This window comes from Suncus etruscus, chromosome 1, assembly GCF_024139225.1.
Source record: "Suncus etruscus isolate mSunEtr1 chromosome 1, mSunEtr1.pri.cur, whole genome shotgun sequence".
Taxonomy (NCBI): domain Eukaryota; kingdom Metazoa; phylum Chordata; class Mammalia; order Eulipotyphla; family Soricidae; genus Suncus; species Suncus etruscus.
This window is the reverse complement of record NC_064848.1, coordinates 110,113,825-110,140,041: the sequence shown is the minus strand read 5'-3', so window position 1 is coordinate 110,140,041 and position 26,217 is coordinate 110,113,825. Positions and strand designations below refer to the sequence as shown.

Here is a 26,217-nt window from a genome sequence, read left to right as displayed (position 1 = left end):
ATGAAGAGACATTCAAGCAGAGAGGGAACAATGTCAAGCTATGTAAGCAAGACACTATTATAAGCATTGGTAATATTAAAGATGATATAGCAAGAACAAACCTTTGGTCTCACAAAATAGGGAATGTGGTTCTCATTTTACATGAATAACCCAGGATAGATGACAGCATAAAGAAAACATTCAAATGAAGATATCACAAAGCAAGTGCAAAGATCACATATTAAGCACTGAAGCAGAAGGGGAACAAACACTGGTTGATGAAGTTGTTGGCAGAATGAGGGTAGATTGCAGAAGGCCTCAACTGCCAAGTAGGGAATTTGGATTTAATTTTATAGACACCATGGAGAGGCTTGTGAATTTTGAGGAGAGCTTTAAAAAGGATCTGGGATGTGCTTCACGTAGAGGATTCTGGAAAATCATGCCATTGAGAAGGCTGAGAAAGGAGTCAGCAAGACTGCTGACTACTTCCTATGTAAAGTAACTTTATTAATAAAACAAAACAAAAACTTTACATAGAAACTATTTCTTTTAAGTATTCACCAATCTATAGAGAGGATCACATATTGTCAAATATTGTTCAAGACTCACAAGATATCAATGAACAACTCAAGCACATATTCCTACCCTTATATACGCAGATTTTTAGTAGGAGACAATATATGTAAAAGGACAATATTAGTATAAATATATTTAGTATTGTAAAATGTAGTATGTCATTGAGAAAAAAATTAGAGTATATTATTAATGGAATTTGATGTAACCAGGGTGAGGGAGTTAAAGCTCCAGGCAAAGCATAGCTTAAATTTTAACTCAAAATGCCCATACTAACATGAGACAAAAAAAGGAGAAACAGTAAACTGCCTATATTTAGCAACACATCAATTTAATCCAGTGGTCAAAGAAATACAAAGTATTTCTAGATATCATGTCTTGTCTGTCTGTTAAAAAATAATGATGTATAATGAGGGAAAAAGAAAGCCTGTTTCGAGTACAGGTGTGGGTGGGGTGGGGAGTAGATAGATCTGGGAAATTGGTGGTGGGAATCCTGCACTGGTGAAGGAGGTGTACTCATACAACTACAATTATATTTGTAATCACGGTGTTTAAATAAAGATAATTTATAAAAATGATGTATACTATTCATGAGTTACATAGGATATATTTCAAAAGTAATGTTAATATTTGTCTTTCCAGACAGAACCCAGACAAATCTATCCCACAGGAGAAACACATTGGACTCTAAATGATAGAGAAAAAGAATGTGCTTCTACAGGTCTTGATTCCCATTAGAAATGAGGCAGTTACTTGTTACCTGATATATAACACTGAAGTGTACAGTTTTGGAAAAATGTTGACAAAATTAATGCTCATGCCAAGTTGAATTTCAAAGTATCATTTTTGTTCCAGTGACACATTATTTTCCCAAAAGCATTAGCTACACATGTTTTCAATGCTATTTTTGCACTATACTTATGAGTAAAATTAAAATTATTGTAATATTTTTACATATATAATAATTTTAGAATATTTCCTAAAAGTTGACCAGAAGAATTCTTGAAACACTACAGCTTGATTTGATTTTGATTTTTGATTCCTCACCAAAAAAAAAAAATAGCAGAAGTTCAGCAAATATCACATTATATGACCTATTTGGCCCTCTTTACAAAATTTAGATTACTTTATTTAGTTCGTAACTATAACCCAATACTATTCCATTATGATGAGTACAGGGCATTATTGAATTGTGATATCATCAAAATATTTCCCAATGTTAAAATAAATTATACATATAAGTCATATTTTCTAAGAACTGAAATGAAATTCTACTTCTGATAAGGTGATTTCTATGAGAACAGACTCTTGGAAAAACAATGATAAACTACAGACACACTTTAATAAATGACTCTAAAGGAATTTGGTAGCATCCTGTTGTAAGAAGAAAATAGCAAAAGAACATGATACTAAGTTCCCAATATTTGTATAACTTTTGGTCTTGGGAAAAATACATATGGCACAGTATTGAGTGGATAGAAGCTGAAAAGTTCTATTTTAGGCTGATAAATCAGAAGTTAAATATGGGAATATCTTTGACTACTTTGAAGTAAAGGGGCACATTCTTTATCATTATCCTTCAACTACGATCACTTACGAGCAACATAGAGTATCTCTGAAATGAAAATATTATCATGAATAAACAATAGATTTTTTTTTGTTTTTTTGGGCCACACCCATTTGATGCTCAGGGGTTACTCCTGGCTACACTCTCAGATATTGCCCCTGGCTTGGGGGGACCATATGGGAAGCCGGGGATCGAACTGCGGTCCTTCCTTGGCTAGCACTTGCAAGGCAGACACCTTACCTCTAGCGCCACCTCGCTGGCCCCAACAATAGATTTTTTTAAATTCATTTTTTTATCTCATAATTCTATTAATTGAGTTTATTAAGTTTTAAAGTATTCTTTTGGGAAATTTAAAAAAAGAGTTCTTCCCTAGATACAACACTGTTAGCAAGTGTAGATCATTCTTTAAATAGAAAACAGTATTTCTAAGCAGTGTTCACAGTTTAGTCATTTAGTCAGGGAGGATTGATTGTTTTTGTTTGTTTCTGAGCATGAGGACAGAGTAACCATGTCTAATGTTTGTATACTGAATTTTGTTTGTTTGTTTGTTTGTTTATGTTCAACTAAAATAAACAGACCAGTTTGTGTTGGTTGAATCTTAGTATGTCAAAGTCCTACCTATTTGTTACAAGCTAGCTATCAGTCAAATCTATTCAAATATTTGGCTAATTCCTAAACAACTATATATGCTTAGAGTTGCAGTAGCCTTGTTAAGTTAGAAACAAAAAAATAATTAAAAATAGCTCAACTACAGTCACTTGTAGAGAAGACACAATTTGAAGATCTGTTTTTTGAATATACAGTATATTTTGAAATTTTAGTAGGCTGAACCACTTGCTAAAAACAAAACAACATGTTTCAAAAGGAACTATGAAAGAAATATTGAAAAGAGATAGCTATATGAAGAAAAAAGAAATGTAACCCATTCTCAAGAGTGTGAGAAATCAATGAGGTACCACAACTTTGTCCAAATTATGAGATAAGGTGATAATTACTATGAAAGTGGCTACTATGTATTATGTTCAAGAGCATAAAGAAAATATTATTTAATTTCAGGAGGCAATTATAAGTTAAAACAGGTATTCTAGCAATAAAATATAATCCCTGAAAACACTCACTGGCTTTTAATATATTGGGAATAACAAAACAAATAATTAGAAGTTTTAATGTGATTTGATAAAAATTATCCAATTTGAAGTTATGAGTATTAAAAAAAAATACACAGTGACCTAATGGACCATACTAAAAAACTATAACACTGATTTTTTTTAGCAGAAAAAGAATGGAATTATAAAAGTAGCCTATCAGAAAAAGTTATGGCCAAAATTTACATTTGTTGAGGCAAAAATGTATAAACTTTATTTTTATTTTTCTACTGGTCTTTTATTTTCCTGCAAAAATGTACAGACTTGATGAATTGAGAATTGGTTCAATTCAAAAATATCCTAATTTTTTTTGAGGTGGCGTTAATACTATGGATTCTGGGGGCTAGTCCTGACTCTGCACTTGAGTAACTCCCAACAGTTCTCAGGGGATAATGAGGAACCAGGGAACAAAACCTGAACTTTTGTACACACAAGCATGTGTTCCAACCCTTTTAAGCTATCTCTGTGGCTTCAAGAAAACAATTTTAATGCAAGTGAAATAAACTGTTGAAACTACCCCCCAAAAAAGGAAATTGCACGTTGTACATTAAAAATTGAGGCTAGAGGGGTTGGAGCAATAGCACAGTGGTAGAGCAGTTGAGCTTTTGCCTTGCACGTGGCTGATCTGTGATGGACCTGGTTTCTATCCTCGAATCCCATATGGTCCCCTAAGCCTGCCAGGAGCGACTTCTGAGGACAGCACCTGGAGTAACCCCTGAGTGCCCCCCAAAAACAAAACAAACAAAATAAATACATAAATAAGAAATGAGGCTACAAATGACAAAAACTCTCATGGAGTCTAAATGTGAAAGGCTACAGAAAGTAAAACGATTGACTATCCACAGAATTTTATATCCAGTGAAAATAATCATCAATGCTGATATGATGACAATTTCAGATAAATAGATTTTAAGCAATTTCATCACTTATGGTGTGCAGACCACTATTATAAGAAGCAGTAAAGAGGTAGGAGAGAAAGTATTGTGAAGAAGGTGCTTGCCTTAGTCTTAATTCCTGACATCCTACATAATCAGGCTCAAGAGAGAGCACCACCAGGATAGTTTCCTGAGTGCACAGAAAAGAGCAAACCCTGATCATAATCTAGTATAGTCTCAACACAGCCCCAACCAAGGAGAGTAAAGGTAGATAGTCAAAGAAAATTCATACCTAGCTAAAACTGATTTTTAGAAAGAAATGAAATCTTGCAAAATATGAATATATGGGTACTGCAAATTAAAAGAAACCAAGACATAAATATTATTTATGATAAACCAAAAAAAAAAAAAAACAAGCACCACAGTGCCCACTGCATGTGCATTCTTGTTAGATCCCTTACAACCCATACAGACTTTGAAACACCTCCAGGGGTCACTCCTGGGCACAGAGCTATGACTATCCCCTAAGCACTGTGGTGTGTGACTCAAACTGCCCCCACTCGGAAAGAAACGTATAAATAATAAAATAAATATAAATAAAAATTATTCATGAAAAGAGATTAAAATTGATTTTTAACAAGCCACTCTGTTGTCTATGTTGATTTTCTTTACTACATGCATTTAAAAATGTAAATAAATCAGACACTGATCGGTAAATATCCTGATATTTCAAGTCTGCTTACTTTAAGTGAGTATGTCCATTTTTACCGGAGTTACCAAGTTATTTGTTATCAAGACCCTCACTGCTCTAGCATGCCTTCTTGTACTTTGATTGATGGTCTCTTTTCTGAAAAATATATTATAAGTTTCAAAGTTTTCACATGTGCTGAAATTCAACCTTTGCAGGCCAAGGTAATACCATTTATCCAATGTTTATATCTTATTATTTAAGTTAGCAGAGCATTTGAAGTCTTTTCAAAAAGGATAAGAATTTATCAGAGCAAGGGAGACACTAAATGATTTTGAGCTCAAGAGTAACTTTCTGGAAATATGCATTCCTCCTTGCATATGGAGCACATGAAGCAGGAAATTGAGGGTTGTGGACTCCAGTTGTGTCTTTGGTGATAATCAGTTATGGTGGCTTTGGCAAAGTACTTAGTCCCTCTCTCTCTTTTTTTAAACATAAATTTGTGTGCTTCAAATATTCCTTAATAAGGATAGTTTAATCTATGCTATGTTTGTGTAGGGAAAGTTAAATTGAATGAAAATATGCTCCTTTAAATTTGCATGCTTTTAGGATTCAAAAGGCTATAGATCTTTAATATTAATTTGCATAATACATTTATCATTCTTTAATAATACATTGAATAATACATTTTGCTGAAGGCAAGAAAAGAATGCAGAACTGTGTGGTAACAAAATTCACAATCTGGGTGCTTCTATGTATTTTTATGACATAAGACTTCTACATCTACATAACAGAAAAACATCTCTTAATATCTGATTCACAAATTGTGTAAAGATATTACTATGTTGTTTGACAAATAACTTTAGGCATCAGTTAAAGGAATGCAGAGTGAAATATATGACACCGAATTATGTCATGGATTTACAGGGCATTATTACAAAGGTATATTGTTTAAATAAAAGTTTAATGTATAACACCTTTTTTGCTCAATGTATATACTCAAGTGAATGTATGTAGCAAATACTTACTTACATATTCTCCTCTTAGACAACAATCTACTTCATCAAATTAGACTTTAACAAAAAATATAGGAATTATATAAAGATTGAGCTGTTTCCTATGAAAGCCAATATATTGGATTATAGAAATCACAGAATTATGACTAGTTACACTGCATACATTCATAACTCTGCTTTGATGAGAAAGTAAATATCAAATTAAGCAACATATATCACATTTTGCTCATAATTCACCTTATTTTCCTGCAGAAAAAATGGATAAATGCTATAAAAATATGAAATGTATTTTTATAATATTGAGTAAATTTTAAAAGAATGAATGTATTACTAAAAACATAATATTTATAGTACAAAAAAATATGAACCAACTAAGGGTTCTTCAAATGTATGGGGCCACTTACACTCAGCTTCAAGCACTCACATTCAGCTTTAGGCACTAGAACAACAATTCTCAAAACAACATCTATCAGGTAGATGTACTTTCTAGCCAAACCAGAGTGTAGAAGCAGCAGCATCCAACTGCCCCTAAAGGCAGAGAATAGCAGTCAGGCAGGAGATCTGTGCTGTGCCTAACAGAGAAAGGATGCAAGTATAGGACCAATTTAAATAGACATAAATTATTCCCTACTATAGTTACTGTGAAAAAATAACTTTCTTCTATCACTGCTAAGAAAATTCAAGTATCAGTTTGATAACATCAATGTAGGCTATAAATAAATTTATTTTGCCATTAACTAATATAATAGTTATTGTATATTTTTCTCCCTTGAGGCAGCTGGGTACATACAAATGGCTGCAACATCAGTGCTTGAATTTTGCCAGTTGTTCAGAGGGAATAGATCAATTAGTGGAAATGGGTAGTAGAACCTGCATTTGGCAACCATGTTTGCACAAAATGAGAGTAATATTTAAAATAAGACACTTTTAATGGAACATCATGGCACCTGAGAGTATTGCAGAAGAATCTGACACCAGCTACTGCTAAAAAGACAACTATGAGATTGTTTCATTCGATAATACCAACTCACAATCCTCCATTTATGCTACAACCTGAAGTCTGCTGATTCCATCCAGAATTCATTGTCACTCACCCCACTTCTAGGACCTAAATCTCTACCTTAAAATCTTTTTTTTTTATTGTAAAACTTTAATATGTTCACTCTTATCCCTTGAGTCCTCTTGTTTCATCATACACAATCTTAACTAAAAACAACTCTATCTTGTCCATGTTACTTATGCTGTTCAATGTGGCTATACAAGAGCCCTTCAGGAGAGCTCTTAAAATGATGCAACAGTCTTGTCTGTTGTCTAGTATTCAAACTAGATGTGTTATAAGTCCAAGAAGTCTGTCTGAAAGTAATAAATGAGGACAATTAGATAAATCAGATTTAGTTTCCATATTGTAAACTAGATATATATGTATGTTTATATAGCATTTGCATACCTTATATAAAAATAAACTAATGGTCTTAAGACTATGGAATTTACCATGCATACTTTTATTAGATATTTAAAATTTGTGTATTTATCTCATTGCATTGTAGTGCGTGCCAAATTCCAGGCCAGATTCAGTTCTCCAGAACTGGAGTTCCATGCATGGAATTGTTAAGAGATCATTATGAATATTCGAGTGTAGCTCCAAAATAAACAAAACAAAAAATGTGTCACCAAATTGAGAGTTTAAAAGTTAATTAGTAGCTCTTATTTTTTATTTCAAGTTTGAAAATTAAAATGGCAAACTTAATAATGCAATGTTCATTTCAATGAGAAAAATCACATTACGATAAACTCATTAGTTGTAAGAAACAATACTACTTATATAAAGCTGTGATCAGTTATTGATTTTACAAAACAACTGTTACTTTATGACAAAATAAAATGAATATCAACCATGGCTGAGTATCTTAGTTTATGTGTGAAATTTTAATCACATTCTTTTTTCTATTTTCCACAATAGACATTTTAAATGTTCCCTGTTTACTAAATGAAAAGTGAGTCTTCTAAATTATTTCTGTGGAAATTTGCCTTCCATAACCTGTATGCTTTTTTCATTATATATTTCAAAAGAAACATTGCCAATTGGAATGTAATAATAGCATAGAAGTTTCACTATTAAAATTTCTACTCAGATTAGAAAAAAATCATGTAATGAATGGAAGTTCTTAGAACTAGAGGCTTGCAATTTCATTTTAATTCTTCTGCTCCCATGCTAAATTCTTTTTCTAGCTTAGCTAATGAGATGGCTACTTTCTTTAGTAAATTCTGACACTAACCTTCCTTGACAATCTTATTGGGATGTAACCCACATTCCTTTATTGAAAAGGAAAATAATTTCAAGAATAAAAGCTTCTTCTTTTGCTTTGTATTTTAAAGGGCGTTTTATTCCAATATGTAATTGTGAATGTGCACATGTGCTATTCATTCACATGACCTCTTGAATTCAGATGGCAAGAATTAAACCACCTTAAATATCTGTGTTTGTTTCCATGAGGTACCCTGGGCAAACATCTAGAAAATGGCATTAAGGAAGATTGCATTTCAGCTTTAGTCAAGGACTCATGAAATAACTCAGGAAAGAAATGTTAGATTTTGAAGATATTGCCTCATCCTCATTTTCAATGTCAAAACAATCCTTCCAAAAGGCATCATAATTTTTATTTTACAGAAGAGAAAAATAGGTTAAAAAGCCCACAGAAACTGTCTACATAACTAATAAAGACCAGAAACCAGACTTAATTCTACTTTCTCCTTCCACACTTTATTTCTTGTCACGCATATAATAAAAGTTGGCTTGGAAGAAGAAAAGGAGATATTACCTGGTAGTTAGGTTCAGTTTTTTCTTTGGCTGGACAGGGCAGTGGGGTTGAGTTGCTCCCATTCCATAGCTTGAGAAAATGTGTAACCTTCCATATTTACAATGTTTCCCTGAAGTGCTAGTTTAAAAATTGACTGAGACTTTATAAAAGAGTTCTCAACTCTACTGTTTCTAAAACATTAATGCAAACTCAAACCATTTAGGTGTCTCAATAAAATATACAGATTCTGGGATCAAAGCAATAGTGCAAAACGTAGGGACACAACTTCAAGCACCACCAGGAGTGATCTCTCTGAGTACTGAGCCAGAAGCCCTGAGTACAGCCAGATACAGCCCCCTAAAACAATATAACTACAACAAAACCAACAACAACTATAAGCTCAGAGTTGATGCTAATGCAGGTGGTTTATGGATCATATTCAGAAAATGAGAAGGGCTGTTGAGAGAAGCCTGAGATGAATTAAAACTTTTAAGTTAGACCTTATATTGGGCATTCTGTAGGCTGAAGAGAAGAAAGTCTGGGGAATAAACTACTGAAGCATCAATGGCGAGAAAGTCACTAGTTAAATGTGCTGTTTGAGGGCCAAAAGTGTTGGCTCACAATATGAAGTTCACCAGGAAGAGTGGTGAGGGAAGTTAGAGAAATAACTACGCTGAGAACTGTCATAACGATGTCAGTGAGTGAGGGATGTAGAAAGCCTGTCTAGAATACAGGCGGCAGGTGGGGGAGGAAAGAGATGGGGGCATTGGTGATAGGAAGGTTGCATGGTGGTGGTGGTGGGGTGTTCTTGTTATGACTGAAAAACCCAACTACAATTATGTTTGTAATCACTATGTTTAAATAAAGAAATTATAAAAATGTGCTGTTTCTGACAAAAAGTAAAGGAATTATTAATGAATAAAATAATAGTTTGAGACTATTTACTTTAACACAGATTCAAATAAATAAAACCTGATCCATGACTTTTAAAAACTCTAGTATAGGATCAGAAAGATGCAGAGGCCAGGGCTCTTGGGTTATACATAGTAAAACGAATTCAATTTCCAGCACCTCATATGGTCCTCCAGCATTGTCAAAAGTGATCTCTGAGCACAGAGCAAAGAGTAAGTCCTCATCACAGCTTGTGTGTCCTCAAAAGCTCAAAAATTAAAAATATCATTAAATAATAAAAATATGATTTCCATAGCATTTGTGTATTAGGAAATACAAGTACCAAATGGAATGCCAGCACACTGCATAAACTGTAGGGATGGATGAGTTATCATGACCTGGGGATACTAACAATACAGCATTTCATATATACAGTATTTTATCTACTACTCTGCAATCCCAGCTCTATTCATGCTTTCACTTTTTAAATATAAACCAAGTGAACTGCCCCTAGACATACAATCAATTAATCTGTGACAAAGGGGCAAGAAACACAAAATGGAGCAAGGAAAGCCTCTTTAACAAGTGATGCTGGGACAACTGGTCAGCTATATTAAAAACAAAACAAAACAAAAAACCCTCAGACCTCTATCTAACGTCATACACAAACATATAATCAAAATGAATTAAAGACCTTGATAGCAGACCTGGACCTATAAAGTATATAAAAGAAATTGTAGGCAAAACACTCAGTGATATTGAGAGTAAAGCCATTTTCCAAACAAGTGGAAGCAGAGATAAACCAATAAAATAACATCAAACTAAGGAGCTTTTGCACTTCAAAGGAATCAGGTAAACTAAGGTAAAAAGGTCACCCAGGGAATGAGAGAAACAGTTCAACCAAAACCCATCAGATAAGAGGTTAATATCTAAGATATACTAGGTACTGACAGAACTTAACAAGAAAAAAAATCTAATCCTATCAAAAAATGGAAAGAAGAAATGAAAATACATTTCCTTAAAGAAGAAATACAGATGGCTAAAAGGCACATGAAAAAATGCTCCACATCACTAGTAATCAGAGAGGTGCAATTCAAAAACAACAATGAGGTACCATCTTATGCCAAAGAGACTGGTACACCTCACAAAGAACAAGCACAACCACTGCAGGAGTGGTTGTGAGAAGAAGGGAACTCTCATTACTGCTGGCGAGAATGCCCTCTAGTCTAGCCCCTGTGGAAAACAATATGGATATTCTTCAAAAAACTGGAAATTGAGCTCCCATATAATCCAGGTATACCACTCCTAGGAATATACCCTAGGAACAAAAATCACAATATAAAAATGCCTTCTTCACACCTATATTTATTGCAGCACTATTTATAATAGCCAGAATCTGGAAATAATCAAAATGCTCTTCAACAGATGACTGACTAAAGGATCTGTGGTACATATGGAATATTATGCAGCTATCAGGAGAGATTAAGTCATGACATTTTCCTATACATAGTTGGACATGGAAACTATTATGCTGAGTGAAATAAGCCAGAGGGAGAGAGATAGACACAGAATAGTCTTACTCATCTATGGATTTTAAGAAAACAAAAGTAATTATTGTAATAATGCCCAGAGATAATAGAGATGAGGGCTGGAAGGACCAGCCCATGATATGAAGCTTACCACAAAGAGTGGTAAGTACAGGTAGAGAAATAACTACACTAATAACTACAATAATAATAGAAATATAAAGCCTGTCTCAAAGACAGGCAGGGGATGGAGGAGGAGGGAAATAAGAGATATTGGTGCCAGGAAAGTTGCACTGGTGAAGGGGTATGTGCATTTTATGGCTGAAATCCATTTATAAACCTGTTGGTAACCCTGTGCTGAAATAAAAAATTTTATTTAAAATAAATAAATAAACCAAGTGAACTATTTTTAAAATGTTTCTTTAACTTAGAATATATTGAAAAAATGATGATTATAACTGTGTGAAAAGTGCCAATTATATTTTAGTAATGATTTCTGTTCTTTCTTCCTTTCATAACAAGCAAGGACACCTAAAAAAACATGTGGTTATAAGGTATTATAGCATTATCTGACAAGGAATCTTTAGAAAGAAACTATCTTTTAACAGATTTGTATTTTTTATTTAATTTTATTGAAACCATTGTGATTTACTTAGTCCTTCATAGTTGGGTTTTGGAGCATACAATAAATCAGGGCCAATTCTACCATCATTGTGGACCTCTCTCCACCAATGTTCCTTGAGTGCATCCCATACCACTACTCTTTATCCCCCAGCCTTACAATGTAACAGGTCCATTATAAGTTTTGATCAAGTTTGGGTTTCTTGATTCCATTCTTGTTGACTTTGGCGTGGATATTTAGTTCTTTCCTTCTTTTTATGTCCACCTATGTACCTGAGACCACTTAGCCCTGGTACCCATCCTTTTATAAATGTGCTTCTCTTCTTTCACTCAGGTTTTATTCATTAACATCACTATACTCTGGGGCAAAGGTTGCTCAAGACAACTCCCCTTTAGATCATTGCATTTCTTCATGTAGTTATTCTAAATAACACATATAAGTAATGTCATTTTGTATTTATCCTTCTTCTGACATTCTTCATTTAACAGAATGTCTTCTAGTTCCAACCATGTTGTGGCAAATTTCATGATTGCATCATTCCTTACAACTATTTAGTATTGTCCTATTGTATAAATGTATCACATCTTCATGATCTACTTGTCTGTTTTGGGACATCTAGGTTGATTTCAAGTATTAGCTATTGTACTAAGTGCTGCTATGAATATATCTTTACATATATCTTTACATCCTTTTAGAGGAATGCATTTTTTCCTGGGGATAGATACCCAAAAGTGGGATTGCTGAATCATATGGCAGCTCTGTTTTGAGCTTACTGATAAACCATCACACTGTTTTCTGTAGGGTTTGGACCAGGTAGCATTCCCATCAGCAATGGAAGAGAGTTCCCTTTTCTCCACATTACAGCCACACAAATTGTTCTCAGTACTTTTGATATGTGCCATTCTCAATGGTGTGATTACTAATAAGATTTCTCATAGTTGTCTTGATTTGGATTTCCCTAATAATAAGTGATGATGAGCATTTTTTCATGTGTCTGTTGGCCATCTCTTGGTCTTCCTCAGAGAAGTGTCTGTTCATTTCCTCTCCTCATCTTTTGGTGGGGTTTTTAGGTTTTGTGGAGCTTACCTCTGTGAGTACTTTGTATATCCTAGATATCAAATCTTTATCTAATATGTTGAGGGCAATTTTTTCTCCCATTCAATTAGCTGTCTTCTAATTTTAGTTCCTAATTCTTTCTCATTTTAAATTACCCTAAAGAGATCAAAACATAAAATGTCCCCAAATTAAGCCTAGTTAGAGCCAGAGCAATAGTACAGTGAATAGGAGTTTATGTCTTGCATGCTTCGAACCCAGGTTTAATTCTTTGTAGTCCATATGCCCCCTCTCCCAAATTCACCGGTAGTGACTCCTTAGTTTAGAACTAGGAGTACAGCCCTGATTTCCCCCCTCACTCCAAAAAAATAAAAGTAGACCTAGTAATTTTCATAGGATTCAACAACTATTTGGTCTAATCTAAGTGGAAACTATCTCAATAATTTCATGAGATGGCTACTTATAGCTCACTTGTTCTACTTACAAATTAACTCATTTTAATTAACCCACTATTGTTTAAATACATGCTACTCAATAGTTCTAGCTTCTTAACTGTTCTCTCAGGATTTCTCACAAGAAGTCTTCAATATGTATATGTGGCTAAAATGGTCTTATACCACTAAGAATGAAGTATAAAATGATTCATCCCAGCCAGTTAAACTGTGGTTTAACTTCTGTGGAAGACCAAAGGAAGGAACTGTCTCCCCTCATCTTACTCCGGTGTGAATGTATGGTTTCTATAATGTGGACTTGAAATGCTACTATATATCAATAAGATGATGATATATTTATAGAACATGAACCACAAGAGAGCTATATTGAAGTCCTTTCAATAAACCTCAATTAAAGTGATCAATATTACTGAAAGAACCTTTAAAAGCTCCTCTGACAGAAAACTTCTTTGAGATTAGTGTTAAATGCAGAGATATAAGACTTCAATGAATTATAGGAAATAAATTCTCACTAGGTCCTAATTCTCAAGGTTATGGCATGAATGAGTGTAAACTTGATCAAATTTCTAAATCGTTGAGAAAATACACAGAAACTGTAACTTAAAAATACTTGGTGCTAAATACATTAAACAATTTCATTCATAGATTTTCTAAATTGTTCACTTTTATCCTTCCTCCTGGATAATTTAAATATTGCCTCTCCAAGGTCTTGGAGAGTCCTTCTGTTGTGTTCCAGTTTTATTAAAATCTGCTCATTCAAATACAGCTCTTGATTACAGACCCTGAGAGCTGTTGTCAATTGTTTCCTGTCTAAGCTCTGCAACTGAAAGGTAAACTCCCTAAAGGTAAGCTTCATACTATACTGCTTTACAATCCCTTATATTAATAGGCAGAGAGCTAATCAGTACATGACAGCATTGTTTCAAATGCTAATACTGCTCCAATTGTTCACATCTTAGGTCGGCTCAAGGCTCACAAGCTAATTAGAATCTTAGTTAGCAAGGTATAGGCCCTGTCAGAGAAGACCTACAAGGTCATGAATACAAAGAACAAAGGAGAGTAAGAATAAACAGAGGTAGACTTAGAAAAAAAAAAAAGAAAATTTGGGGGCCTAGTGATAACACATTGAGTGGGGCATTTTCTTTGCATGGGGTTGTCCTGGATTTAATCCCCAGTATCCTATGTGGTCCTCTGAGCCTGCCAGGAGTGATTTCTGAGCACAGAGCCAAGTGTAACCCCTGAGAACCACCAGGTGTGGCGCCCCAAAAATTTTAAAAAAGGATGATTTTAGAATAAGTAGCAGAGAGGTGAATACAAATCACAGTTGTGCCTAAAACTGATCCTTTTACACTTCATTGTGGGAAGCTAAATACGTTTTGAAGACTTTTAAAGAACCATACTCGTGTTTATACTTAGAGGGAGAATACATGGCATACAAGGTGTACAAATTAGCTAAAGCAATAAATAATATTTTTGTGGAGTCCAAGTTAGATGCACTCTCTTTCCACTCATATGCCAATATTGATACTCGTTTTTCCATTCATCCATTCATAATTAAGCAATGTTTAGTGCACATCTCATATGTGGGTTAATGTGATCGGAGGTGCTGGGGAGTTTATTATGACCAAAAGGAATTTGGACTCTGGCTTCAGATGAGCCTACCTCCTAGCAAGCAGAGACATTAATCAAATAATGACACTAATATAAAACTAACAATTTAAAGAAACCTGGTTAGTATAATGAAGAAAAAGCCTAATGATCCCTGAGCACAACTGATAGAGACAATTTAATATTGTAGTAAACAAAGAGCGTGGCACAGTGTACTGGGAGAGGAAGCAGAAAGAGCTGAGGTCTTAAAAGGGAAGAAAACAAGTAGCTTGATAAGAACCTACAGTTTCTTAGTGAGTTTTGTGGCTGGCTGGGAGATGACTTCGTGATGGAAACACCTGTCTTGGAAGCATGAGGCATAAGTTCACTCCCTGGTGCCACCCACATGCACAGAAAAGGATCCTAGCAGCTGTGCTGTCTGTGATCCCCAGCACCTCAAGCATTTTCCAGCTTTTCTTCAGGCAGCTGGATCTGAGCACTGCAATTAAACAGTGATTACTACAACTAAAACCAGGCATGAGCACCATGGTCAGGAGTGCAAAATCTTGGCCAACACACACACACACACACACACACACACACACACACACACACACACACACACACACACACACACATCCCATAACTAAAATGTGCTTTGCACATCCCCCGCCCCTCCAAACCCGTTATGAGCACAAGAAACAGAATGTTCAAGAATAAACTAAACAGTTCAATCCCTGGTGGATGCTTATGCAAGTACTGCAACTAAGGAGTGTAACCCATAGTGAATGACAAAACCAAATTCTTCAGCAATATAGCTAAGCCTGTATATGAGCCCATGTCACTACATCAACATTAATAGAGAAGGAATCGAGAAAGCCCTATGAATCCAAACAGAGAATCTTTCAGCAATTTTAATCTTTACATTTGGGATATTTTTGGGGTACTTTGATTCAAAAAATAATCAGACAATTCTTCTTTGCTATTGGTCAGATGTGATTTTCATCCTTTTGCTTTTCTTATTGGGCTGGGTTTGGAACCTTTTAGGGCTGTGCATGGGCTGGCCCCTCCCTGACTTCTACAAAGAATCGAATGATTTCTAGTCACTTGTAATCTGTTGCTAGGTAGACAAAGTTGAGAAACAAGACAGTGTCCAAAATTGAGTCCAGAATTGTTCTATCTCAGAGAAGATGGTCTAATAACCTTGGTAATTTTCCCTCTCTCTCCCTCACCCCCCCCCCCCGCCACCATGGTAATTTTTCTTATTTCATGTATTATTCTCTTCCTCAGATGAGCTATTTGAATTGCTGGTTCTGGAAGCTCAGCTGGGGTACCATTAATATGGGAACTTTCTGAACTGAAAAAGCTTCAAGTTGAGTCATCAATTAAGTTTGTTTCTCCTACTCCACCGGCTGATTGCCTGGCAGTGAGTCTCCTGTTTTGTAATACATGTTAATGTGTTTTGCTTTACTGATTTAAAGAGAAAAAGTTAAATATTCTGTGTTCTTTTAGAATGAATATTAAGTGTCCAAAAATGACAATTCAGTTAATTTTTCTTGTATTATTACATTCCCTGCTTTAGAAGTAGTTTTGTTTTGTTTGTTTTTAGGTATACTTCTGGCCCAACTTAGTTTGCTCTCAGTGGTGCTGGGTTGGAGCATATATTGCTAAAAATTGAGCCCTGGGTTAACACATGTGAAGCATGTGTTCATCCTTCTAAATCATCTCCTCTGCCCTAGATGTATTCTCTACATAATTTGCAAGAGTAGGTAGGGAATCTATGGGTGGAAGCAGAGTAATGCAACACTTTTAGAAAATCTGCCTCTTGGGCAAAAACCTTACTTTGAGAACTAGGGAAGAAACAACCTACAAACTATATATTTCATATATTTTATATGTGCTTGACATGCACAGTATTTTTTTTAACTTGTGATGTGTGTGAAACTGGTTATTCATGTCATAAACCATAAAGGGTTCAGGTCATTTCTAAGGTACTACCAAGTGCAGTTGAAATAGCAGTACACTTTTCTTTGCTTTTCCCAATTATATTAAAAATTTGTTATCCTCAGAATTAGCAACTGAGGCCTTAAAAGTGAGACTGCAGCACACTGTGTGACTTGAAGCAAAAGTTAAGGATATGCCAGACTTGGAGGAAAAATGTACCTGAAGTTGAACATAAAAATGAAAGTATTTTAAATTCAGAAGTTATTTATTATACCTCTTTCTATTTAATGTCATGCTTACACCTAATAAAGCTTTTGAAAACTGGGAGTGGGATTTAGAATACAGAGTTCTGAAAGTGAGGGAGAAAAGGGACATTAGAGAGTAGACCATTAACACCCAATCATCTCAGAATTGGAAATTTTGTCCAAAAAGATTTCAAGGATTATTTGGTTAGAATAACATATTTGTGTTGTTATATCTCAATATTTCTTTATCATTGCTACAGGCAGCTTATAAACAACTTTACTCTTAGAGCATTTTTTAGTTTTACTCTGACATAAGTTTGTAGTTGTACAATATAGGCATATTGAAATTCATTTCAACGTGTAAACTTTTCTCCTATCTTTCTAGTTTCTCATTAAGAGTTCAATGGTATCCTGAAGTCACTTGGGCATCACACAGATGTCCCTGAAAAAGGTCAAGTTATTCATGGATTTTTATGACTCTCCCCTGATACTCTCTCTGTATGAATTACTTCTATGTTATAGTATTTGCTACTTCCACAAGCATATCTTATTGGCGGGAAGCTCCCAAGGTTCATAAATCCATTGCATACATATATTATCTGGATGAAATACCAGGAATATCCTGGTCTTATAAACATAGGTTGTGCCATGACCTTAGTTTTAGAAGCATGATTCTCACAGTCAGGCACCCTGAAACTTTTGAATAAAATCTCCTCACCTGTGGATATTAGCAGTATTTAAGAGAGTGAGCCTGACCACCTCCTCATTAATGTGAGGTCCACATTTTCATTGCAGTAACTGTTGTTTTGCTCTTTGTTCTACTACAATTGCACTGATTTCCTCAAAGCTCACTATGTTCCAGGTTCAAATTGTCCACAAGTATAGAGGCAGCAATCAGATCTACAGTGGATGTTCAAGTTCCATTTCCGTTGTTCTACTAAAAGGTGAATCCTGTTACCTCTGTAAGCTCTAAGCTTTATCAAAGTGATTCCAAATGGACAGTTACAGCAAATCTGTGCTGTAACTCCTCCTTTATATAAATCCAAGATACAAATCATTAAAGAGTTCCTTCAGGAAACACATGGCATAATGTCGGAAACACTTAGGAAGCCATCAGCATTGTGCTGCTAAGAAGATTGCACTCAAGGTTTACTTGTTGTGATAGACAGATAACCTCATGCCATATTCTAGGAACATACCTTACTCCCCCCCTTGAATTAGGAAACTTTTATACAAAGTAAAAAGAGACTATTTCTGCATAGTTCACACACTTTTGCACTATAGTCCCCTCAAGTGGAGGGTTAACTTGGTCCCTGATTATGAGTCAAAAAAAAAAAAAAAAAAAAAACAGTCATCCTAGAATTCTGCAGAAGAGAGAACAACCGACTTCACACCCCCAACCCCCACCCGCAAACAACACATGTTCCTAGCCAGTCTTTCCAACACACAGCTCTCTGCTAAAGTGCGCCCTGCCCCTGCTGGGGCAGGAGCTTTCATAAACCCAGCCTAAAGAAAGAAGCAGCGCAGCGTGGCTGCTGTCACACCTCCATTCCAGGCCCAGCCCCGGAATTCCTCCCTCCACCAGCGCTCCAGGCTGGCTGGACAGGAGTTCATTCCCTCCCAGCCTGCAAACTCTGAGCCGCTGGGACGCGTGTTTTCCCCTGAACACAACAGAGCGCAATGCCCAAAAAACCAAAGCAGGAGAGAGAGAGAAAAGGGAGCGGATCATAGGCAAGTAGTCCCAGTTTGGGGTTTTGATTTTTGTTTTCTTTATCTGTCCTTTCCCATTCCGAAATCCAAAGGGACAGTGTCACTCCAGCCTGCCTCTCTTCTTAGAGAAATCCTTGAAGAGCACACCAAGCAACAACAACAAAAAGTGCCAGCAGGTCTAACGAGACTTGCCTCTACCCTTTTAAAAATGGAAACCGGAGGTTGCAGGAAAGAAATCGCTTCTGCGAGCCCGGCTGGGGAGTTGTCACTAGAAGTACTACGGTCACCACCTGCTCCCCATTCAAGTGGAGAAGGGAAAAAGGCGAAAACGCCCAGCCAGTCCCTGCCCGCGGGTAACAGCCCTCGGAGCAAATCACGGTGGGGAGGGAAGGGCTTGGAGCTCGACTCCACGGAGCCCAGCGACTCAGGACGGGAGGAGAGCGATGGAGCCATTTTTCACTAGGTTCACAAGAAAATGTCAGCTCGCGGCTGCTAGTGCACTGCCAGAGCCGCTCTTCATTTGGTCGAAAGGGACGCAGCCAGGCACCCTCCCGGAACATTTCCCTCTAGTCCATGTCACATCGGATGCTCTCCGTTCAGAGCATCTTCTGGATGGGGTCTTTGGCAATCGCATGACACCAATGTGCAGCCGATTCCAAACTAAATGCCGAGCCCCCATTTCCTCTTCAAATCATGGGAATTAGACACTTCAAGAGCTAATGGGGAGTAGGGCGAGAGAAAAACCACCCCTCCCTCATCCCCACCCTTCTAGACTTGATACCTCCAGGCAGTTTATTTGCAAATAGGAGCAGATTCTTGACCAGTGCACAATGGCAATTGGGCATCCCCAGTTTTCTATCACCCCAGAGCACAGGCAATGATCTCTTTGTAAAAAAAGAAAGAATGTAAGAAAGAAAATACACACGCTGGAACAAAAGACTCTCTCTCTCTCTCTCTCTCTCTCTCTCTCTCTCTCTCTCTCTCTCTCTCTCCAATAACAAGAGAAATGATGTGTTGGTTTTACACACATCTGTATCTACTTAAAGAACGAAGAAGGCTTTGCCTCGCTCTTAATTCTGACACATTTTATGCTTTCCTCCATTTAGGTCCCACCACGATGAATTTCTAAGATTTAGTTCCAAAGGAGAATCACACTCTGCCAGCAATCTACCTGGTGTGTGCCTTTGTTGGGATAGTGCCATGGCAAACTTATATTTGAACTCAATTATGGGAGAAATTAAGAGAAGGAAAATGCAGTCAGCTCTAAATTATTCTGACATAGCAAGCAATGCCAAGTCAGCAGATATTCGCTGTTTACATTTTACAATAACCTAATCATGCATTTGCAACCTTCTGGAGCAAAATGTTAACTAGTCTCCAAACAGCCACCTGACAATCTAGGGCTGAAACACACTTTCTGACTCAGAAGGAGACAGACATCATGATGGCTCTCCACTAGCTGGAGGGAACAAAAGCTCTGCAAACCAGAGAGGCATTTGTAAATGAAGTGAGAGTGGAATCAAGTTTAGCTTCACATCTGGGGGATTATGGCACTACCTTACTCAGGGTCGGGGCGCAGTGGGTTTGGAGGTTATAAATAGAGCGTGCACACACGCGCGCACACGCGCACACACACACACACACACACACACACACACACACACACACACACACACACAGAATGAAAACCAGTCTTAGGTCAGTTCCAGTTTACTAACCTAGAGCGCTGTTTAAAGGAAGCAGAGAAACCGTAGGTCCTCACCCACCTCTCCATGGTCCTCAGTGTCTTCTCAAACCACCTGTACTGATCCAATCCATTCTCAAATCAAATAATGTTCTTGATAGAAGGAGTCTCAGCTGAGCTTTGATTTTTCTGCATGGATGTCTAGAATTTTCCTCTTTAAGCCAGATAGAGCAACACAAAACTGCCGCTGAGGTCTTTTGTTTTCCCCTCCTCTCAAAGATGAAGCATGCAGCTCTCTCTCTCTCTCTCTCTCTCTCTCTCTCTCTCTCTCTCTCTCTCTCTCTCTCTCTCTCTCTCTCTCTCTCTCTCTCTCTCTCTCTCTCTCTCTCTCTCTCTCTCTCTCTCTCTCTCTCTCTCTCTCTCTCTCTCTCTCTCCTTGCTTGCGCCCTCTCCCTCCGTTTCTTTTTCCCCACCCCCCAACAGCCACCTCACTGCATTTCCTTTCAGTGGGGGTCATTTACGTCTTTCAGCCTGAGAACCTGTGTTCTAGACGCGCTGGTCTATCTCGCACTTTTGGGTTTCCTCTGGGAAAGGGGAGGGGGCGGGAGCGGCTCTAGGTGAAGTCAGGTGACCCCTTCCTTTAAAATCCAATGAGATGGATGGAGTGTGTGAATTTTAATACACTCACTGGAACATTTACTTTACAAAGCAGCGAGGCAAATCTAGCTCCCAGAGATTAGGCATTTGTGTTTTTGTTTTCAGAGTCCCCCTTTAGCAATGAAAAGAAACTAGTGTAGTATAATGAAATGTAATCAAACTTTTCTATGTTAATAACAGGACTACATTCTATCAGAATCATCCAAATGAACCCTGACTTTTTTTTTTGTTTCTGGGGTCAAAGAATCAGTCAATTTACTATTTACATACACACTTTTAGTAACTGGTCTTTTCTTTGATAACCAACCATAGTCCAACTTATCTCAAAGTCAATGATTATTATAACCAACCAAAATAATACAAATAATAATAGTAATTTAATATGAAAAAGGAAACATAAGGAGCAGCAATAGCTGCTATCAAGGATAAAAATCAATAGCTTCCTATTGTAGAATGAGATACAATAATGAATAATTTTTTGCTCTTAGGCAAATAACTTGCCTGATGCAGTCTCTCTCTCCTCTCTCTTTCTCTCTTTCTCAAATAGAAAATAAATGGAATAAGTGTAGCATGTCTCTCCCCTCCAGCTCTAATCCCAGCAGACCCAGTAGAGAAGAATGCCACTCAGAAAATTAGATAGAAAGGCAATTTGGAGAAACTTGTGCTAACCTTATAAGGTATTGAAGATAAAATTATAGTACACAGGCCTAGACACTAAAGAGTACACTTGTTACCACTTTATTCCCTGTCTTAAAGTTTCATTGCCAATGGAAACTATCTCTTCTATCTCTACCACTAAATAGAAACAACAAGCACTAAGTTCTGGAAACATGACCCCCCCAAAAATGACATAATTTTCACAAACCATTTTAAGGACAAAGGAAAAAGGTGCTTTAAAAATGAAAGAAGTAATTAGAACAATTATCCACAAGTTTGGTGACCACAACAGTCAGACTAACAACCTCTGTGTTGAACTCTGGTGCCCCACTCATGGATTCTTAATTCCAAAAGCACAGCAATACTGGCATCTCAGCAAAAGTGGAAAATAGTGGGAGAACTGATAAAGAAGCACATTTTCGCTGCCACTAAAGATAGCATTTTGAACTCTTACACAAACAGCCTCTCATTCTCTCAAGAGTAATGCCCCGAGATTGCCACATTTATTGCTGGGCCAGGACACTCCAGCTGAAATACACCCAGTCTCTTCCATAAACACCACTCAGGGGTAGACAGGAAATGAATAACAGCTATTCACTGTTCTTGCTGGTTTTGTATTCTAAAAGCTTTACCTTGTATGGAAAAGATCTTATTTAAGCTTTTAAAATAAATTATATGCTAACTGGTTGCAAATTTAGCTTCAGTGTATGCTATAAAATTGGCACCAAAACATTGGATGGACAATATATAAAATAAATTCACCTAAAAAAGGAAGTTGACTTTGGTACATTTAAAAGACTTAAATTTTTCTAAGATGACAACATAGGATTTTACTTTACGGTAAATTAATGGTTCTTTTGACTTTTACTTTTTCCCTTCTAACTCTGGGTATCTATGTAGCATTTGTCATCCCCTCTTTTATTGTGCTCTATTTTGTTTTGTCTTCAACTCATTCCCTGGCTTTTCCTTTTTGTGGCCAAGTAGTCACCATCATTGACCACATAAAGTGTCAGTGAAAAGGATTAGAGAAGCTATCTTTATTGTTTTTGTTTTGGGTCACACTCAGAGGTTCTCAAAACTTACTCCTGACACTGTGCCTGAGGTACCCTATGGGATGCTAAAGATCAATCCCTGGATAGCTGTGTGCTGTATTAGTATATTATTTTCACCTATTTTTTCCAGAACTTTTTTGGGGGGATACACTCAATGAAGGGCTTACTCCTGGCTCCATACTCAGGGATAAGTCCTGGCAGGTTCAAGGAACCATATGAGGTGCCAGGAATCAAATCTGTGGTTGTTTGTGTTCAAGGCAAGCGCCCTATCCACTGTGCTATCACACTAGCCTCAGTGGAATTTTTTGTTTTGAACCAAGACTCCCCCAACCACCAACAGTGCTCGAACTTTACTCTTCTTTCTGAATTCAAGGATCAATCACATCAGTGGGGTGCTGGAATCCAACGTGGGTCCACAGTATGCAAGACAAAAGCTTTACTTGCTGTATGTACTATTCCAAGAGTTTACAAGATACCCTTTCTTTTATTATGTCTAATATTACATAGATGTTGCCCCAAAGTTTAATAATGTATGGTAACTTTGAAGCTCAGGCCTATCTTAATGAAGAGCCAAGATGGAATCTGGACTGTCCATTTTTTATGATTTACAATTAGAATAAAATGATCTTTGGGACAGGAGCAATAGTACAGCAGTAGGCATTTTCTTGCAGCAGCCAACTCAAGTTCTATCCTCAGTATCTCATATGGTTTTCCCAGCAGTGTCAGGAGTAATTCCTGAACACAGAGCCAGGAGTAACCCGTGAGTACCAACAGGTGTGACCCCTAAACAAAACAAAACAAAATTTTCTTTAAGTCAATTAAAAAAATAAGCACTGGGGGGAGGGTGTCAAAAAAAAGTACCAAGGAGATATTAAAGGTCAAGGCATTTGCCTAGCATATTACTGTTTCTTATTTAAATAGTAATACCCTATATGATACTACAAGCACATACCTAGGTATGGCCCCTCAGCACATTTGAACGTGGTTCTAAACAGACAACAAAATCAACAACAAAAAGCGAGAATTAACTAGTTAAAATTTTATGCAACTAATTCCAACCAACTTTCAAAATGTCCTCCTAGAGTCAAGGAACAAACTAAAGTGCTAGCAGAGAGTATAAGAATCTTTACCTAAGCTTTTATTTATTTGTCAATTTTTCTTGAGAGCTATTGTGCTAAACGTCATATGAAGCACTAAAGGGCACATGAGTAATACAATAACTGGGTCCTTTTAGAAAAAGTAAATGTGCACCTTTAGCATAACAGATGTCATACAAAATATTATGGAAAGCCAGAAAAAGGAGAAATATTTCCCGTCATGTGGGGCAGCATAGTTACAAATAACAGTTGGCATTTGAACTTAGCCTTTAAGAATGTGTCCATTTTTCTAGTAAAGAAAGCAAACATTGGGAGCATTTAGCCAAGAAACAGAAAAGATGAACAAACAGAAATTTCAGTGCAGTGTGTGGTGGTTGGGACATTGAGAGATTTGGGGACACTGATGTGAGAGGTATATCAAAAGAGGCTGTGAATGATCTTGAATGGGTCTTAGAACTGTGCTTTGTCTGAGATGCAACAGCAAGTTATTTAAGGTTCTCTAGCTGGCAAATTATATGTTACAAAGATTATGTTGGCAGCAACATGAAGGGTGAATTAGAACAGTTTTTCCCAAACTCATACCCTGATAATAAGAATATCTTGCAAATGATAGTTAAATACACATAATTTTTATTTTATTTTAAAACCAAAGGAGAAATACAGGAGTCTGTTTATCACAAGAGTAAAGGTGATTAGAGACACATGAGGATGGTTCCAGCAAGAGATAATATGCTCAGGATATTAAACCAAAGAGACTTCTGATTATTTACACCTAGATGAGTTTTGCACATAAAGAAAGGTTGACAAAGAATATGGCTAATGCACTGATTTGCCAACAATATATATATAATTATATAAAATATATATTTCAAGATCTTTTTTATTTTATTAAATCTAAAAGTTTCTACCTTGTCTGGCCAAGTTTGTTTACAATATCTCATTCTCATCTGGATCTTTCTCTATGCCACGTCTTTGATTTTCTTTACTAGGAAACTTGTCCCTTTTCTTTCTTTCATCTCTAATTTTTCTATCATTTATGAAGTCACTGCTAACATTAGACACCAGGCACAGGAATTTTCCAATTCTGTAGTTGTTTTACACTTAAGGCGTACAGATTTTATGATCACAGGACCAGGACTAATATAACTATAAAAATCCTAAAATAGTCTCAAAGGATTTAACTTTTTTAATTCTCACAAAAACTCTGATAGCTACTGTTATCAACCTTTAACTAAGGAAAGCAAAATTTGGAGAATTTTTTTTTAATTTCTAGATTAGGACTCAAGACAGTCAGCGTTATATGACTCTTGTCATTTCATACCTAATTCCCTAATCATCTGAAATCTCAAATTTAGCAGTTGATTACATCTGTCAAAATGTTACTATTTTTTTCTTTTTTTGCATGCAGATTACAGGCTCAAATTCAGGAACAAGAGTCTTACTCTAAGTTAACGAATTTTATCTGCCATTTGAAAATCATGTAATCTCTCTGTGTCTCATTTTTCTGACTAACTTCATAATATACCTTTAAAGTTCAAATGAATCTCTAAATTAAGAACCTAGTACAATGCCAAGAACAAATAAAAACTCAAACATTATTTCTATTTTACTAAAATTATTGTTATTGAGAGTGAGAAACAAATTTTCTCTTTCCCCTTAATAAGAGAATTAAGGGGAAAATTTAATTACATTAAATATAGTTTGTGTGGATTTTAGTTACACTATTATACAGGAAAAAACTTATTTTAATGAAGTTAGAAAGATATTTCAAATACTTTTTAACTAATAATGAACTTTACTATTATATCTGTAATGTATGGTTTTTTGAGATGTGTGTTGGCTTTTAAGCAGAAGAAGTAGAAATTACAAAGTTTTAAAAGACAATATTTGCATTTTAGGCAAAGCTAAACATTTATTCATCTTAAAAATCAACTACACAAGTTTTATGTATAAACTGCTACCTTTTTCTCCAAATAAATATCTCCAGCATTTTCATACAGCATTTCTTTACATTTTGTGATAGTTTTATTAGCATGCAAACTTTTATTTTTTTGTGGGTAGAAGGTTACACTCAGCTGCATTTAGGAGCTTAAAAATTACTCCTGGCTCTGTGCTTAGGGATTACACATGACAGTGTTTGGGACACCATAACATCCCAACCTGGGTTATCTGTATGCAAAACAAGGGCCTTTACCCCTATATTATTACTTTGATCCTAAAACACTTTTGTTACATATGCTTTATACTCTTTAGGTAAATGGCTAATTTGTCTAGATATGGTATCATATTTAAATAAAAATCAAAGCCAATCATATAGCTCATCTTATCTGACAACAGGAAAAAGTGTGCATTTGAAATATACCGTAATTATTGCATTTTGTAGACTATAGTGAAGCACA

At 36.1% G+C, this 26,217-nt stretch overlaps 1 protein-coding gene across 2 annotated transcripts in view; it reads right to left on the bottom strand.

The window, feature by feature from the left end:
- The window catches only part of MAGI2 (membrane associated guanylate kinase, WW and PDZ domain containing 2), a 1,487,205-nt gene that overhangs the window by 771,289 nt on the left and 689,699 nt on the right, over positions 1-26,217 (bottom strand). Inside the window, exon 1 of one of the 2 annotated variants that reach the window (XM_049783109.1) lies at positions 20,438-20,604. The exons of the other annotated variant lie outside the window; for it this stretch is intronic. The gene's annotated coding sequence lies outside the window, so the exon portion shown is untranslated. Of the gene's footprint in view, positions 1-20,437; positions 20,605-26,217 lie in introns of those variants that run through there. 2 annotated transcript variants of the gene reach the window in all.